The sequence below is a fragment of the Crinia signifera genome, chromosome 3, assembly GCF_055691185.1.
Source record: "Crinia signifera chromosome 3, ASM5569118v1, whole genome shotgun sequence".
NCBI classification, from domain to species: Eukaryota; Metazoa; Chordata; class Amphibia; order Anura; family Myobatrachidae; genus Crinia; species Crinia signifera.
In genome coordinates this window covers 161,425,065-161,440,428 of record NC_139219.1, presented here as the reverse complement: position 1 = coordinate 161,440,428, position 15,364 = coordinate 161,425,065, and the positions used below count along the sequence as shown (strand labels likewise).

The 15,364-nt window shown below is 43.9% G+C and overlaps 1 pseudogene; it reads left to right on the top strand.

The window, feature by feature from the left end:
* The first annotated feature begins 4,407 nt into the window (after window positions 1-4,407).
* LOC146062933 (amine sulfotransferase-like) overlaps window positions 4,408-15,364 on the top strand; it is a 28,337-nt pseudogene continuing 17,380 nt past the window's right edge.

Sequence of the window (15,364 nt, the reverse complement as noted above, 5' to 3'; positions counted from 1 at the left end):
AACAAGAAAATTGAAGGCACCTGAAGCGGATGCTTTATTTCATTGCGAGTGCCGGCTACATCGGAAAATATATATATATATATATATATATATATATATATATATATAATTAATTATTAATATAATATATAATATTACAGCACAGCACCAGAGGTAGGCCCCAGCACAGAGGAGACAGTAGTACTACAAACAGGGCCAGATTATAATGGAGGCACAAGGGGTCAGTACCCCTGGGCCCCCCTCTATCTAGGGGCCCCCTGTGGTTGGTATGTATTTAAAAAAAAATGTTTTTATAGCAAAAGGTTTTGTGCATCGGAGTGGGGTAGTGCTGCAGCTTCACCTATCTGCCAATGTGACCATGAATAATACTGGGCGGAAGTGCCATAAATTATAAATGTTTAAATTAAGAGATGCAAGCTTTTATTCAAAGCATATGAAAGGCTGTTTGGTACTGTTTACCTAGAACGGCGCCCATGATCTATATCGCGGGTATCTTGCCGCAAATCGCAGGCATCGCATGCATCTTATGTGTTTGTAATGTTAAATTACCTTCCAATCAACCAGATCAACCCAATGGACCCGATTTTACATAGGGAACAATGTTAAATTCCCTTCCAATCAACCAGATCAACCCAATGGACCCGATTTTACATAGGGAACAATGTTAAATTCCCCTCCATAATGGCATGCGATGTACATGCGATCAACGCGATGGGCGCCGTGCTAGGTAAACAGTACCGGCTGTTTTATTGAGAGCTTTCATAAAGTGATCAATGATGAACTCAATGAGCTTAAAGGAAATTTACCTATGTACAAAAACAACTTTAGCTCAAGTGAAAGAGAGGCTCTAAAATCCCTCCAGCTGAACGATGGGATCATAATTAAACCCGACAAAGGCGCGGGGGGGGGGGGGTAGTTATTTTGAATAAACAGATATATATATAGATATATATATTGAGGAAGTAAATAGGCAATTGTATGATGGAATGGCATACATTTCAATCACTCATTAATACATACCTGGAACTAAATACTATAGATAAGGACACCTCAGAGTTCCTGATAATTAATGAGTTTTCAGTGCCTGTTATATATCTTCTGCCTAAAGTGCACAAGAGCCTAATAAACCCCCCCGGACGTCCCATAATGGCACAAACTCAATTACCTCCAATCTCTCATTTTTTATTGATCACCATCTCCAGCCTCTGGTGAACAATAACAGGTCTCACCTCAAAGACACAAAGGATGTTTTAAATAAGATCAAAGATATTAGATGGGATGATACCCTCTTTTTAGTGACAGCAGATGTCACATCTTTGTATACTATTATAAATCATGAAGATGGGGTGAGTGGAATAAAAAAGACGTTGGAAGGCACCTCCATAGAGGCTAATCTGCAAAGTTTTATATTGGAGGGTATTCATTTTATTTTATCCAATAACTATTTTAATTTTGATGGCTCTTTTTTCCTCCAACAAGTCGGGACCGCCATGGGGACCAGGTTCGCCCCCAGTTATGCCAATATTTTCATGGCCAGATGGGAAGACACTATGGTGTGGTCTGGCCACGAATGGGGTGAGAACCTGGTCCAGTGGTGGCGGTACATCGACGATGTTTTATTTATATGGCGTGGCGAGGAATCCCTGCTAAATGATTTTTGTAATTTTTTAAACACCAACCTTTTAAATATAAAACTTACATTTGCTATTAGCAAGTCCAACATAAATTTTTTGGACCTGAATATCTACGTGGAGAATGACATGCTACAGACGTCTGTTTATACAAAACCATCAGACTCCAACACATATATTGATAGCAAAAGTAATCATCTTAATCGATGGCTTACGAATGTCCCGAAGGGACAATTCCTTAGGATGAAAATAAATTTCTCCAAAGCAGAGGAATATGAAAACTGTGTCCAAACGCCCAAATCAAAATTTGTCCATAAGGGATATAAGCCAACCCTTTTGAACAAAGCCATAAAGGAGGTTGATCTAATCCCCAAAGAAACCTTACTGGCGGAGAAGTCAAAAGAATTGAAGGACACTAGTGCTAATGTTGCTTTTATCTCTAATTTTAGTAGCCATCATCATCAAATAGAAAGGATTTTTAATCAAAATTGGAGTCTACTTTTGCGTGACCCCATTTTATCTGATATTTTACCAAAAAAAAAAACAAATTCATCTATAAGAGGGCCCCAAATATAAAATACAAATTGGTTTCCAGTGCTTTTATGGAGAAACCTTTGGGTAGTATCATCAGAAACAAGGGGTTTCATAGGTGTGGGGATTGCGCCATGTGTAAATCATGTCCTGGTACAGATAAAAAAACGGTTGAAATATCACTGAACAATCAGCTTTTTAAATTAAACCACTTCATGACGTGTAACTCAAAATATGCCATTTATGTCATCATGTGCACATGCGACAAACTATATGTGGGAAAGACCACCAGGACCTTGAAGATCAGGTGGTCCGAACACATAAGAAATATAAAAAAGGGAAATCCAGACCATCCATTTTCAATGCACTTTAAAGAAGTCCACCAATGCTCCCCGAATCATATTAAAGGATTCTGGGGCTTGGAACTCATTAAAGACAACTGGAGGCATAAAAATAAGGACAATAATTTGGCCAAAAAGGAAATGCGGTGGATCTATGACCTCAACTTGTTATCCCCGCAAGGCCTAAATTCAGATTTTGAGTTAAAATGGTTTCTTTGATCTTTTAATGTTTTTAATGTTTTTTGATTATCTATTGGTTTTATCATATTCATGCTATTTTAATTCTTAATGTTCAAATGTTAAAGCCATATTTTTTCATGCACATTGCCACTTTTTATATTATATTCAATATGCACATTGCCACTTTAAAAACATTCAAATTATTGCACTAAGCAATATACACATTGTCACTTTAAATGCAATCAAATTGCAATTATTTTTTCTATGTTGCACCATGGTCTGGACTTACATTGGGACTGACAGTCCCTATGCGTTCCAGCCTACACTTCCTGGTGCGTTCCACATAATATATAGCTGGTGACTACAGCGCTATGGATAGGAGGCCGCTTCCGGAAATACTAAAGCCAGAAGTTGTCATGCGTGTCAGCGGCCGACTCCGGTGCGTTCCACGGCACTCGGAGGACAGCGCTGCAAATTGCATATAGCACAGTCTCTTCTGGAAGTGACATACCGGAAGTGACCATGCGTTCCAGCGGCCGGCTCCGATGCGTTCCACGGGACCTGGAGAACGGCGCTGGACGCTTGAACTATGAGATTGGGCACAGTTTTGGCATTCCCACCCGTTTAAGTATGGGCACGGCTTTAGAACATGCACAACCCATTCCCATCTCTTAATTTAAACATTTATAATTTATGGCACTTCCGCCCAGTATTGAACTTCCGGCGGAAGTAGTCCAATCTGGCGTAATGTGCATGGGTATAAATATGGACTCCCTAGCACTCCTCTCCAAGCCTTGAAAAAGACAGGTTATCCTGTTGAAACGCATTGGCAGGAGAGGAGCACACTTGCTGTTCTTGTACTGGGATACTGCTTGCTGACGGTGATGGTCTGGGGTATAAGGCCAATACCCCAGCCACAAGGTACCGGACCTCTTTTAACATCTTTGCAGATCCCAGTTTTATGTAACTTCTTGTTTGAATAAATGTATAGCCACTGAAAGTGGTTTTCTTTGTCTGTTTGTATCCGTACATGGGAGCCATTGTCCTCCATGACAGTCCCCCTCCATAAAGATACCCAGATGCGCTTATAGTGGTATACTTACTTGTGAGTACGGTACGCAGTTTTTATCGCTTGGAAACACACCCGTGGTGAACCCATATAAAGAAACCTTTATGTGCACCATCTTCTTTGTTTTAGTGTGAGTGAGGGTACGCCTCTAGTGATCCAACCCCAGATCCCCATTTACACCCTGTGGGTTAAATAGAAGTTGTTCTCACACACCCCTTTTTATTTATTTATTTTACATATCCCGCCTTCTTGAGGAACATCGGATAATTGTGTACACAGACCCTTCATCGCACCCTGGTCCAATTCTCCAAACAAACCTGTCCTCAAGATCAACCAACAGTTCATGATTTTCAGGCAACCTGTGGATCTAGATTAGGAATAAATGCAGCATTTTTGAAAATGTGGCAGTTAAACTGGGTACACACTGGTAGATATCTCTGCAGATCAGCTGATCTGCAGAAACATCTACAGTCAGATTAGGCATCATGTTCTCCATACACACTGCCCAATCTGTCTGGACTGACTAACAACTGTCCTGATCTGGGTGATGAAAAAGATATTCTTACCATTTAAGTGTTTCTGCAGACTGTCCCTGCGTCTCAAACCAGGGTGCTGTCTGCGTCCTGTGTGCAGTGCGGCTGCTCCGCAATCAATAATGTGTTCATCCAGTGCCGCTGAGTCTGTGGCTGTACAGCATGTCTCCCCTCTCAGGTTGGCTGGAATAGAGGATTTAAGCCCATTTTTAAGTGTAAAACCTGGTAAATATGTAGCAAACACAAGGCACAATAGCATGAAAAGATTACTGTAAAGTAGCACAGGACTTTTGATATCATATAGAGATACTGTTTAGCAGTAATTTACATTTATCTAATTAAATTACTTAATTTCAAAATGGTATAATGTATATCAGCTTAAAGTTTGCTATATCTATACGTTATGTATGAGCATTATATAGTTATAACGGTACTTGTTTTCTAGCACGGCACCCAATTTTTTCATGGCATCTTATGCCATGGCATTGCATGCCATATAGCCGCATAAGATGCATGCGATGCGATACGATTTTTTATTGTATAAGCACCCTAATGGGTGCTTACAATGTTGAATGCACCCCCATGCCACCCCCACTATCAACGCAAACCCAAAGTGTGGTGAGCGCTGCGAGCCCGTGAGGGGCGGCGGTATGCGTCCTCCAACCTTTTCATACCCCCACTATCCACGTCAGCGCGGAGTTGATCTTATATAGTGTGGCGAGCACAGTGAGCCCCCGAGCCTGAAGTGTGGCAAGCGCAGCAAGCCCTGCGAGAGGACGCGTATTACTTTACATGTATTCCGCGTCCCCTAGCTCGCTGGCCATGCTTTGGGCTCGGTGGCTCGCTGCGCTTGCCACACTATATAAAATCAACTCCAAGCCGACGTGTATAGTGCTCGCCACGCTTCGGGTGGGTTGGCGTTGATAGTGGGGGGGGGGGCGCATTTAACATTGTAAGGACCCATCTGGGTGGTTGAACAATAAAAAATCGTATACCATCGCATTGTATGCCATTGTATGGCATACAATGCCATACAATTTTTTATTGTACAACATCGCGCAGCATCGCATCGCATACCATATTTAGTCTTATGTTATACAATGCGATGGGCACCGTGCTAGGAAACAAGTACCATTATAACTTGTCTATATATAGTAATCCAGACTTTTATCAGAATAAATGATTCTGTTCAAAGGAAATACCATTATGTATTTTTAATAAATGTTTGAACTTTTACTTTGTTTCCTTTTATATTAAAGGAACCATTTGGACACAGCAAATATTAACCCTTTCAGTGGTGGGGTTTTTTTTGGGAGCGCTCCTCACTGGGCGAGTTTTTTATGGGGAGCGCTCCCTTTAAAAAAAAACACCACTACCCCCCTGGGTCCGGGCAGCGCCGCTGAACTGTCAATCAGCGGCTGCCCGGACCTGCGCCCCCCCCCCACCGCATCGCTGTCCCCGGAGCCGGCTTGTCATAAGCTGGCGCCGGGGACTTCTATAGAAAACCCGGAGGGGAGGGGGGAGGAGGAGGCGACGCCGCAGAGGGGAGCGACGCTGCCTGAGATCAGAGTGAACTCAGCAGCGCTGCCCGACTCCAAACAGTGGCAATCCCGAGAATTTTCCGGGCTTGCCAGACTGGGCACTGAGGCACAGCCCGGAAAATTCTCGGGATTGCCACTGAAGAGTTTAAGTTTAATCTGCAGTGAAGGACACAGAAATGGCACCGAACGAATTGACACTAATAAAAGAGTACCATTTCTTGAGATTCCTCTAGAAAAATGTAATGCTACTTGTGATTACAAGTCAGCCATCACCACGTTTATTTATATCCCACTTATAGTATTTATTTGTTCCACAAGGGCTAAGAAATAAAGAAGCAAAAGTAAGAACAACAAACTTAACCATGTCAGAAGATTTGTTTCTAAAACCCCTTTCACAACGCACTTGTTAAACGGTATATTGCCGTTTTTTCCCCATTTCAAAACGTTTAAGGCTGCAGTGGGAAAGTGCCAGAGTTGATTTACCGGTTAAAGGTTACCGGTATTTCAAAACGTTTAAAAAGCAGAGTCCTACACGTTTCAGAGCTGTTTTTTATGCAGTGAGAATGGCTCTGAAACGGTATTTAGTAAAAACAACAGATTACAGACCTGTGATAGGCTGTCCCCTGCATTCTGCCTTAAAACGTGTTTGGGGGATTAACTGATTGACTGATTAGCGGGTTGACTGATGTGAATGGTCCTTAAACGGTATTTAAAATGGTAATCTACTGCAAGGTGAAGGCTCAGACCCATTTTAAATACCGTTTAAAGATACCAGTTTTTGAAATGTTTTGGCAGTGTGAAAGCGGTATAATAGTAACTTATGTACTACAATGGCTTCTTTCAATTTGCTCAAATTAGAACAATCAGTTTTTATTTTATTTTATGATATTAAATGCAAAAGTGTACACACACAAATAATTGCTCTTTACCAAAATACTATGATTTTGTAGCCTAAATTTGAACATGTAATCAAATCAGCCATTGAGCATGGAAGTTTTTTTTATTTTTTTTATTAAGGTTATCTATGTGATGAGAAATCCAATGGATGTCATGAAATCTTTTTACCATTTTGAAACCATTGCAGTTAATTTTCAGGAGTCACCAGATTTTAACCACTTCTTTGAGAAGTTTTTAGCTGGCGATGGTAAATACTGAACAGTTTATCTCCTATATTTACATTTATCATATTTTTTGTACTAGAGAAACTGTTGATAAGCCTACCGCCTCATAGCAGTGACCTCTCCATGTTTTATTTATTTTAATATACAGTGCTTCTGAAAAGTATTCACAGCGCTTTACTTTTTCCACATTTTGTTATGTTACAGCCTTATTCCAAAATGGAATAAATTAATTTTCCCCTCAAAATTCTACACACAATACCCCACAATGACATTGTTGAAAATGTTTTTGGGAGATTTTTGCAAATTTATAAAAAAACAAAATCTAAGATATCACATGGTCATACTGTAGGTATTCACAAGCCTTTGCCATAAAGCTCAAAATTGAGCTCAGGTGCATCCTGTTTCCACTGGTCATTCTTGAGATGTTCCTACAACTTAATTGGAGTCCATCTGTGGTAAATTCAGTGGATTGAAGATGATTTGAAAAGGCACACACCTGTATAAATAAAGGTCCCACACTTGATAGTGCATGTCAGAACACAAACTAAAGGTGCATACACACAGTGAGATTTACTTTCTATTAGACCACTATTAGATCTGGGTCTGGATCTGAGGGTACACATGGTGAGATATGCACTATTTTTCTATTCAATTTTACTTATAGAAGCAAAATTGAATAGAAATCTAATAGAAAAATAGTCCATTGTTGCCTACCTGACCCTCTCCTTCAGGGAGAAAATGCTCTGTTCCTGGACTTCCCTGGTAATGTAGGATTGCCATCACTTGTGGTGAGCTTGTTAACTGATAAGAAAAGTGTGTTACCACAGGTGATGGCAATCATACATTACAAGTGAAGTCCAGGAACATAGCATTTTCTCCCTGAAGAAGAGGGTCAGGTAGGAAACCATGAAATAGTCTTGGCAGGCAAGACTATCCAGATCCAGACACAGATCAAGATCCAGACACAGATCGATTAGAGGTTGAATAGAAAGTAAATCTCACCGTGTGTATGCACCATAACCCAAATCCAGACAGACCCAGATCCAGACCCAGATCTAATAGTGGTGTAATAGAAAGTAAATCTCACTGCGTGTATGCACCATAAGCATGAAGTCAAAGGAATTGTCTATAGACCTCCAAGACAGGATTGTCTTGAGGCACAAATCTGGGAAAGGGTACAAAAAAATATCTGCTGCTTTAAAGGTCCAAATTAGCAAATTGGCCTCCATCATCCGTAAATGGAAGAACCAAGTGCTGTGAATATTTCTGCATGCACTTTAAGTACAAATAAGTCAATATTAGTAATAGAAAAAAGTATCCCTATTTCAGAGGCTGCTATTTAGCATTGGTAGATCTATAACTAGACATTTTGGTGCCCTGTGCCAAAACTAACACATGCCCACCAAAAAAGTATGTGGTCTTGCAAGGAATGGTCATGGCCAAAACTGGTACCCCCAGTTCAAATGTCACCACAGTGGCACAACCTTGTTAATATTCCACCACACAATAGTTACACAGTAGTACTCCTTATACACGTGACACCACATAGTAAAGTCCACTATTCACATGCCACATAGTAGTATTCCTTATTCAAGTTATGCTACACAATAGAACCCCATTTACACATTATGCTACACAGTAGTACCACTTTTTTAAATTATGCCACACAGCAGTACACCTTTTTCATGTTATGTCACACAGTAGTACCCAATATACCATTTACACCACACAGTAGTGCCCTTATTAACAATAAAAACACTAAACCTGTTGCTAGATTAGGTTTAGGCAGAGAATGGCTTCAGGAACCACAATGGTGCCTTGTGTTTTTGCATATGAGATCACACACATCCCTGGAAACTTTATGCAACCTGCCTGACTTTTCTTTTAACCACAGACACTTTATCCCTGACTATCACTCAAGTTACAAATGAATGCTCTCTGTGAGCAACATCAAAATAATACTTCATTATTTGTACAGTGCGCCTGTGATGCATGTGGAGTCCGACAATAATCAATTATCTGACTAAAGCATTGCATTGATCTCTGATTTGAATCAGACACTCAGTGATAGTATTGTTTCCAGATTTTGACTGTTTTTATTGGGACCCATGCGAGTGTGGCTATACCTTTTCGTTGTCCATATTTTAATGCTAAATAAATTCACATCATATACTGTAGTCCAATTACAAGCGGAGAATCAAACTCTAATCTGTAATTTGCTTATCACAGTTTTTGCTGGCAGCTGGTTTGATCATGTTCGTGGATGGTACACTCATAAGGAGGATTTTAATATCCTTTTTTTTAAATATGAAGATATGATCAAGGTAAAGTTGCATATATATATTTTTTTTGTACTTAACATATACAAAATAAACAAGGTCTCTATCATATTAAGGCCCTTATTCTGTTCAGTCCCAAAGGCAAATTCCTTACCAAATGAACAAAACCATGTGCACTGCAGGGGGGGCAGATGTAAAATGTGCAATGAGAATTAGATTTGGGTGAGTTATTTTGTTTCTGTGCAGGGAAAATACTGATTGTTTTTTTTTTTACACTGCAATATAGATCTCACTTTGAAGTAAAACCCCACCCAAATCTAATTCTCTCTACACAAGTTACATCTGCCCCACCTGCAGTGCACATGGTTTTGTCCATTTGACTATACGAGTGAACCAGAATAAGTTTGTTTACCTATGCACTATTACACAGTAATATTAAGGGGCACGCAAATTGTTAGAATATTTAGATCCTTCATGACAGGCAGGAAATTATGATTACTGCCATTGGCGTCACTAGAATTTTTGCTCTTCCAAGCCAACACCGTTTCTAGTGCCTCCCACCCCTTCCCCCTCCCCTAGGAAAACATATGCTCCCCACCACCACCAAAGGAAAAAATGAAACTATTTTTCACCTTAGACATTTTGCACCACACCATAATGCCTATTAGACAATTTGGCACACACAGTAATGCCCATTAGACAATATGCCACAAACCGTAATGCCCATTAGACAATGCACACACAACAATGTCATGTACAAATTATGCCACACACCATAATGCCCATTAGACAATGTACCACCCATCTTAATGGCCCTTACACATTCTGCGCAGGGTAGGGTAACGCTGTGCAGTGGGAGGGTTAGGTTCAGGCAACAGGGTACAGGGTTAGGCTTAGGCATTAGCGGGGAGGGTTAGGGTCAGTCTTCACACACACACACACACACATACATACATATATATATATATATATATATATATATATATATATATATATATATATATATATACACACAGAATCATGTCCACGTTTGGGCCGTCACTCTTATTAAAGTAGTGTAGATGGCATGGTGCCAGAAAATTAATGTTTACAAGTAAAATGTCATACCCAGTCACAGCACTCCAGTTCTGTCAATTCTCAAGAAATCTACCCTGTGTCCTGGTGGGCATGTTTCTTGAGTAATTGATAGAATAGGAATGACATGACTGGGTATAACAATTTACATATACACATATACACATATATAAATATATATATATATATATATACTAGGTGATTCATCGCGCCCTACGGGCGCTCTTCACACCGGCTTAAGGGGCTGAGCCCCCTTAATTTGTGAACTTTTGTATTGTGAGGAATATGGTTAGAATTGTATGAAAGGTTGCCTGTATTGCAACTTGAGTTACAGTAGTGCACGCCATGAAAGCTGAGGGTCCCCTCTTTCCATGGGTACAAGAATTGTAAAAATCGGCCCTTGGGAACTGGAGATATCTGACTTCAAAGCAGTGGTCCCCATCCAAGCCTGTTAATTCTTATTCCCAGCAGATATTTCAATTTCTGTCTGACTTAGAGTTTTTCTGAGGGTATATTCCAAAAGCTGGGACTCTTCCCTTTTGAAGGACACTAGAAGCTTGTCTCTACCAGTGGCGTAGCTACAGGGGTCGCAGCGGTCGCACCTGCGACTGGGCCCCTGAGCCAGGGGGGCCCAACCCCTGCCACTGTCCGGCCGTCCTGGATGAGCAGAGGCGGAACTACCGCCGGTGCAGCCGGTGCAGTGCACCGGGGCCCAAGGAGACCATGGGGCCCGCGGCCGTCTGCACCGTATGCTGCTGCCGCTAGTTTCCTTTTTTTTATTCCTTTAAGGGACACAGCGGCAGCGTGGATGTGAGGGGCGGGCCCGCGGATGGGAGGTAGCAGGCCTGACAGGATGTTCTGGGATCACGTGACCCAGACACTGCAGGCCTGCCGCGGGACTCCGAGTGTCTCTCCCTCACTCTGGAGCCTGCACAGCGCGCGTGTCTGCTCCGTGCGTGTCAGGAGTCACGCCGTCGGGGCTGCTGGAGGGGAGAGAGCCAGAAGAGGAGAGCAGCGTGGACACGGTGCTGCCAGCCGCAGGACCAGAGGAAAGCGGGTCCCAGCTTCAGGGAGCTCAGGAGGGTGCCGTGCGGAGTGGAGGAAGGAGAAGAAGGCTGTCGGCATCCTGGAACCAGAGGTCCCCATGACTGAAGAGCTGCAGTGAAGGCAACTGGTCCGGAGTGCCCCCCAAAAGCAGCCTCCTTTGAAGCACAGAGGGTCAGGTTAGTAACTACAGCACACCCCCTGAAGCCTAACAATATCCCCTCCCTCAGCCTAACTCTAACCATGCACCCCCCTTCCCCACAGCCTAACTATGCAACACCCTCCCCCTCAGCCTAACTCTAACCATACACCTGACCCTCCTCCCCCGCAGCCTAACCTTAATCATACACCCCCTCCCCCACAGGCTAACCTTAACTATACACCCCCTCACCTGCAGCCTAACACTAACTACAGTATACACCCCCCATCGCTTAATCCTAATTGTACATGCCCCATAGCCTTACCTTAATTAAACACTCCCATGTAGCCTAACCCTAACTATACATCCCCCCATAGACTAACCCTATCTATACACCCCCTCCCCCACAGCCCAACCATTCACCACCCTCCTGCAGCCTAACCCCACCCATCCCCCTCCCCACAGCCCAAACCTTACACTCCCCTCCGCAGCCTAACTATACACCCCCCTGAAACCTATAACACAAACCAAACAGGCACACACCACAGCCTATAACACTAACCATACAGGTACACATCCACAGCCTTACACACACTCTGCAGCCTATATCCCCAACTACACACACACACCCTGCAGCCTATAGCCCTAACTGTATACACACCCTGCAGCCTATAACTCTAACCATACACACACACACCCTGCAGCCTATAACTCTAACCATACACACACACCCCGCAGCCTATAACTCTAACAACACACACACACCCGCAGCCTATAACCCTAACCATACATTCGTACACCCTGCATCCTATAATCCTTACCATACACACTGCGCAGCCTATAACCCTAACCATACACACTGCGCAGCCAGTGGCGTAACTATATATTTTGCGCCCCCCCGCCAAAATTTTTTTGGCGCCCCCCCCCCATACTCTTACCTGACGGTCACTGTCCCGTCCAGTCTCCCTCAGTCACCGCTGCGCTGCTGCCCGGCCGCATCTGCGTCACTGTCCCGTCACTCGCTCCCGGCGCCGGCTCCTGCTGATAATGAAAAGTGACTCTTAGAAAATGGCTGCCAAAACTGTCTGCAATACGGGGGCAGCCATTTTCTAAGTGTCACTTTTCATTATCAGCAGGAGCCGGCGCCGGGATCGAGTGACGGGACAGTGACCGCAGATGCGGCCGGGCAGCAGCGCAGCGGGTAACTATAGCACCGCTTAGTTACGCCCCTGTGCGCAGCCTATAATCCTAACCATACACACACCACGCAGCCTATAATCCTAACCATACACACACTCTACAACCTATAGCCCCAACCACACACACTCTGCAGCCTATAGCCCCACCCATCCCCCTCCCCACAGCCCAAACCATACACTCCCCTCCGCAGCCTAACTATACACCCCCCAGAAACCTATAACACAAACCAAACAGGCACACACCACAGCCTATAACACTAACCATACAGGCACACACCCACAGCCTATAGCCTTAACATATACCCCCCACCACAGCCTATAACACTAACCTAACCCTATGCTTAATACACACACACACACACACACCAAAGCTTATTATGTGGCCATGACCCTTCCCCAGGACGTCATGCCCTTTTTGTCGCCCGCCTTTGGCGCACACAGTTTCTATTTTGAGTATGGGGTGGGGGGCCCAAAGCATATTTTTGCACCTGGGCCCATAACTCACTAGTTCCGCCTCTGGTCTCTACTGTTCCCAGAACCAGATATATCAGCCTTCCAGAAGCTGGTTACTGCTCCAGCTCCACACACCTGGTATGTAGTATTATATTCTCGTGGGCAGATTGCTCTGGCTCCTAAACTCTGATCCCCTAGTCCTTAATACCATTTGGTAGGTGGGAATCTCTAGTTTTTAATTCTAAGAAATCTATTTCCGGGAACTGGAGATATCTGCAGTCAAGCAAGCTGTCCTCCCACCAGAAAATTATGAATAATAAGCCCACTCCACTATACACTCCTCCTCTGCATATTAAACATACTCTAAAGCCCTGTAAGTTATGTATCAGGGCCCCTTCATTCAGCCCAATGCCCCCTTCTCCCACTCCATTTCCCACCATCTGTGCAGTGAAGGGGTAATTAGTGAAAATTACTGATCCAGGCCCTACATGCAGAGCGGTTGATATAATACCCCCTACCACCCGCAGGACATCAAAGCTTCCCCCACCCCTACCGCTGAAGGATCGGTAGGGTCCCCAATACATTGCTATGCCTAGGGGTCTACACTGCTGTTGACACCCCTGTATGTATGTACAGTATATGTATGTATGTATGTATGTATATATATATATATATATATATATATATATTATATATATATATATATTATATTATTATTATTATTATTATTATTATTTATAAACATTTGGTCTATCTATAATACTTTAACTGACCCGGCATATACTGGGTCACCTAAGTGTCCATCTCCGTGCTTTGCTCCACCCCTCTGGAAACCCCCTTCTGAAGATCCTGCGTTTGCCACTGAGTTATAGGTGAAATGTGTTAAATACAGAGCATATCATTTGGAAGGGGGTGTGCATTGTTTCGTTTAATTAAAAAGCGGTTACAGATTAAGATGTACATTGATAGTGTGGAGGGTACAGTGACATATGTGTGTGTCTGTGTGTGTGCGTGTTGTTTAGGTGTGTGTGTGCAATAGTATAGTAGGGTGTTTTTGAGTCAGTAGCTCCCCACTGGCGGAGGTCACGACACAGGAAAACAGGAGGCTAGGTAGTGATAGGGGTGTGTGGGCATTAGGGGGAGTAAAGAGGAGGGTGGGGGACACTGTGCAGCTTCTGCCAGTGGGTGATGTTCCAGCGTGGCAGTGAGTCAGTGTCTCCTCTTACTGGGTGGGAGGTAGGGTGCATTAGAGCAGGAGGCTGGGCGGTAAACATCATAGGGGATTGTGGGCAACACAGGGTGAGCGAGTCCCCACTGGCGGAAGTTACGGGGCAGGAGAACAGGAGGCAGGGCAGTGATAGGGTTGTGTGGGCATGATGGGTAGTAAAGGTATATGGCTGTTGCAGAGTAGGGATGGCCATTGGTGCAGATGTCATCAATTGTTGTCATTGATGGCGATTTTGCACCCTGTCATCGATAGTAGTAACATATTTCTTGGATAACCAACGATTGTTGTAGCTATCGATGGTCATCCATTATATCTGACTGAATAGGCCTTGGGTCAATCAGAACTCGGTGGCGGGACTTCCGGGTGTTGGGGGGGGCACCTTAAAAAATGTGAAACTTGATCGGTTCTCCTTTGTCATCAATGTAGGGAAACCATCTGGTCCTCCCACATCGATGGCAAAAGTTTTCACCATCGGCCATAAACCATCAATGATTTGAAATCATTGATGGTCGATGGGCATCCCTAGAATTGGAGGAGGGTGGGGGACAGTATGCAGCTACCGGCAGTGGGTGAGCGTCTCCTCCTACTGGGAGGGAGTGAGGGTGCATGAGGGTAGGAGGCTGTATAATAGTGGTATGTGGGCAAGACATTGATAAAAGTTGTGGCGCTGGTGCAGAGGGCCGTGGGGATACTTCTGGCTTCTGACAGTGGGGGAACCTGCAGCATGGCAGACAGGGCCGGATTTCCCACCTAGGGGCGGCATCATCTTGTGGCGGTACAGGATCCCCCGTTGGGGGGGGAGAATTGTGGGATGGGGGCCGGGTGGGTCCGCAAATTGCGGGAGGGGGGGCAGGAGGGTCTGGAAATTGCAGGGGGAGGTCTGCAAATTGCGGGAGGGGGGGTGCTGGGGGGGCGTTAATCGCGGGAAGGGGGTCCGCGAATTGCAGGAGGGGGGTTGTGGGGGTCCGTGAATTCACGGGAGGGGGGGTTGCGGGGGTCCG